The sequence below is a fragment of the Anguilla anguilla genome, chromosome 1, assembly GCF_013347855.1.
Source record: "Anguilla anguilla isolate fAngAng1 chromosome 1, fAngAng1.pri, whole genome shotgun sequence".
NCBI classification, from domain to species: domain Eukaryota; kingdom Metazoa; phylum Chordata; class Actinopteri; order Anguilliformes; family Anguillidae; genus Anguilla; species Anguilla anguilla.
Window position 1 is genome coordinate 34,763,013 of NC_049201.1, and position 4,572 is coordinate 34,767,584.

A 4,572-nucleotide genomic window follows, 5' to 3' on the forward strand; every position below is an offset into this window, starting at 1 on the left:
CTGTTCGCACACACCATTGTGTAGGACAAAGCCCAGAAATATTGAAAATGACTTCACTGCAGCCAAAAAGAGATTTGTGCATGTGTTTACATTTACCTGATTCTTGGGTGAGAACTGAGATGCTTTGGATGAAGTTCAGTGAATCTGACACAAGGCCGACTTCTCACACCGCTTCTTGCAATACGAGATCTAAGGAGTGATTACTGAGGCGTACAGACAGTGAATTTGGGCATATGTCTCTGAGCCAAGCTTGCACACCAGAGAAGCAACTGGCCATGTTATTCATGCTATCAGAACAATAACCCTGGAGTCTATCTTTTGGAATATTCAAATGAAGGAACTTTGATACACAAAGAAAGCGTTTCAGCCACAGAGTCAGGGGCATTATAGAAACCCAAAAATGCACTCTGCTGGCCAAGATTTGTATTAGCATACTGCAAGTTCCCATCTTTTATAAATCAAGAATAAAGTCTTTCTCTGTGGATTAGTTTTTTTTTCTAATACCTTTACGCAAATGTAGCAGCAAACAGAATCAGTGTCTTTAAGATCTTTAAGTGCAGCCATTTCAGCCTCTCAAACCACTCAGGATTAAATGAGCATGTTTGTTTTTTAGTTCCTAAGCACCTCTCTGGAAATTAAAATACTTTGGCTGGAAAGGCTGCTCCAGTTCTCTTGTTATAGATGAGGTGGCCTTGAGAGGGGGACTGAGCCACTGCGGTGCTGGTGCTGTCCTCAGTTAGCGAACTGCTGCTGTTGCTCGCAGATGTTGAGGTGGAGGGCCGAGGTGACAACGAGGTTGTGGTACTGTCATCGATAAGCCCTTCCAGCACATATGAAAGGGCCATATTTTTTATGTTATAAAATTCAAATACTAAGGTTGTATGATTTGTAAACACAAGAAAGCAAATAAACTTTGTCATTGTTGAAGAGGCATTGGCTATATGTTGGATTCCTTCCCCTGCATCTATCCACCCTTCTGCCTATCTCTGTTTTATACCCTTCCAGCATGAAGTATTCATTTTCACAAAAAGACTAAGCATAGTCCTGATTCAGTGTCCCACACAATGTTTTACTCTTCGGAATGGATTCAATCAAAAGGATGCCATAAGGGTCATTCATTCCGCAATGTGCATTTATCAATGTGCCAAATGTTATCTGCAATTAGGCTTTCAGCCTAAGCCGTCACCAATTTAGGGGATTAGAAATCCAACTGCCAAAGCAGTTTGGAAGCTCCCTTCACAGAGGATTGAACATTTTCATTATAGTTTTCTAAAAAACCAATCTAATTCAGAATCGGGCATACAGTACAGTCCATATTTGGACAGTGACCCAATTGTTTTGTTATAAGCTAAGGTAATAGCACAAGTTTGTATGTTGCTGCTGTCTTGATCACATCTTTTGAGCTCCCACAGCGCTGATAAGCTGAGGAGAGTAGGTATTTGGAGAGAGAGAGCCGCTGACTGTTGTTTGTGTGGGCTATCCATGTCTGGTCAGGCTAGAGCTGCTTTGAGGGTTTGCTGTTATATAGCCTTGTTATATAGCCTATATAGCCTGATGGTTGTTCTGTGATTAACATTTTTGCCTGATTCACAAGAACAAGTAAAAGCAAGCAGGGTGTGATTCATACATGCATCCAAAAACAGAAATTTTGTGTTTCTTTATCGATAATGGAGTCAGTATCAAAGCTTCAGCGCCCCCAGCCCCCCGCCCCCACCCCCCCACACACACACTAGACACTTAGCCCAGTCAATGCCTCCATAAAAGAAGAAAACATTGTGATTTTCCATTTTAAACTGAACTGGACTCCTATAGTCTCCATTTCTAATAGCAGACCTATTCTAGTTTTAAGTGGTCTGGTGGTTTTCCCATTATAGGCTAACTCAGATATCTGAGCATGTAAATGACATTACAGGTATTATCACACCCTTAATGTTATAAAATTACACTGGTGATTGAAGGAAGAGGTTTTTATATATAAAATTGCACTTATAAGTAATAACGTAACGTTGGCAATGAGCACATCTGTAATTGCCATGTCGAACATGCTGTAAAAAATGGGACGATCAGCTCTGACCAACACATTCCTCAAGTTGGGAAGTTTCAGGAATCACACAAGGTCACTGGAGAAAACACTTGTGAAGAGCTGGATCGGATTCATATTTACCAGTATTTCTTAATAATAGAAGTAAATCATGATAAAAATTTTAGAAATAAAAATAATATCAATAGGAATAACAATAATAATAAAAGCAAATCTTTTACTCCAAGGTGAATGCTAAAATATACAGTTCACGCGAGAGTCTGTAACTCTTGGTCATGTCCGATTAAGACAATCTGAGAAAACCTGAAAGACAGTTATGTGCTTGAGTAATCCATGATTATTTATATTCCCTTTGTTGAAAATGTTGTTTTTGGAAAGTTATTGTACCTTATAATCTTCAGCAGAGCTGCAAATCTACCGATAAGATAAGGTCTCTTTTGAGAACTGTGAGATGGTAAGAATTTCCATGCAGAAATGAATTTATTTTACAATAAATTGGTACCTAAAACAGTATTGATCCTACCAGAATATCTAAAAAGTTAATTTTATGCCAATCAAACGGAACCTTAAATGTTGACTGTGTCTTATCTTCTCTATTTCTCTTTCCATGGGGCTCCCGTTTCTTATCTTGCCCTGACTTCAAAGACTGCTCCAGCCTGTTTCCTCAGCCTGAATCCACTGGATCACTCCAGTCCTGTCCTTCGCTCCATGGTCATGGATTGCTTCAGCCCTGTACCTCCCCTGCCCATGCCTTAATGCGGTCGGGAGCTCCAGATCCATCATCTGGCTCCTCTAAACTGCACTATTTTAAACTATACCATTTGATCTTCTATTATTCCTGTTAGCTTTCACATCAGCTGTAACATGCTTAACCCATTTTCTTTGCTGTCTGCTATTTTACACAAGGCTGGCCAGTGGAGGATGGGCTCCCCCTCTATAGCTTCCTCTTGAGATTTCTTCCCACAGGGTGTTTTTTTTAACCTTATGTACTTGCTATTTGGTGGTTCAGGTCTGGTGTTTGCTCTGTTTGCTCTTTCTCGCTGTGTCTCTTGCCTTGCTACCCTGTAAAGTGTCTTTGTGACAGTTCTCTGTAAAAAGCGCCATACAAATAAACTTGAATTGAATTGCTAAGGAATGGATGAAAGTCCATCAGTTTGGTTTCAGACACTGTCCAAATAAAACATCATCAATATGCTCCTTGTAGTTAAAAATGAAAGGAAAAAAATGATTCTGCTTCATATTGAGAAGGAGATTTTTTAAGTAAAAAGTAAAAAATATAAGCATTTCTATACTTTTTTCCAGAATTATTGTATGCTGCTTCACTCACTGCACAGGTTAACACGTGACCCAATCATCAATGAAGTGGCAAGTTATAGTTACACAATACTCAGTACAGTTAGTTCTGTCAACACATAGATGTTTATCATAACATTGTTGGACTTGGAATGGTATGGAAAGAGGTGGCTGTTTCACTTCTTTCAAGTTTAGCTGGGATGGTTTTTCGCATAACGGTACATTGCACAGGAGTAGGCTATATTCGGAATCAACAAATGCCAGTAGGTCCCGAAACCTTTTGCCCTTTACCATGCTTACAGGGAGCATGTCTTTTGTTAACATTTTAGCAATTGAATCTGTTGTGCTTTCAACTCGACAGCTGTCACACTGATGAGGTCTCACTAAGAAGTTGGGTGCTAGTTTTCTGTGATCCCTTGGCCTTGGATATTTGGTTCTTTGGTGGATTAACTGCATAGACACAGTGTTTTCATAGCTTTTCAAAATTATTCCACACACGGCACTCTTCTGCAAGCTGACAATCTTTTTAACTGCTGTTATATAATGTTAAAGTGAATGACAACAAGCCGCACCTGCCTCCTCTGTTACCCATTTAGAGCAGTATCCAAGGTAACATTTATTTTGAACGGACTGCAAACTAAAAAAAAGAGAAAAAAAACTATTTTCGATTTTTTCAATTAACATTCAACATGCGTGCTGTCTACTGAGGATTGACAAATTGACAAATTGTTCACAACCCCATTATAAATAAATACAAGTGATTATTTCTAAAATAACAATGATTTTTGTTTATATATTTAAATTTCGGTCATATTTATTTAATATATAGTTTAATTCAGCAGGTATGTTCATGAGGAAAACAAGCATATGCATTTATTTGAATAAAAAAAGTTATATCAAAAGTAGCTATCAGCCCTGGATCCCCTCCGTATCTCTGTGGCGCTACAGTTCAGCCCTGCAGATGTGGATGAGTTCTGACAGCAGGCATCAGAATGGCCTTCCAAGGGCTTGAGCTGAGGCTTCCACGCAGAGGCCAAATAAGTGCCATTTCCACCTTCCTGCTTCAGCTGCCACCCCAGCCCCCCCTCCCATGCCTCCCTTCGCCTGTGAACACACACCCCCCCAAGGGCAGCAGGGTGAGATTGCGATGGTGGCCAGGGGGTGGCAAGGCACATGTATCACTTTAATATATTGTGAAGGGCCACTTTGCCAAGAGTATTAATTAGAGGTCATGCTTT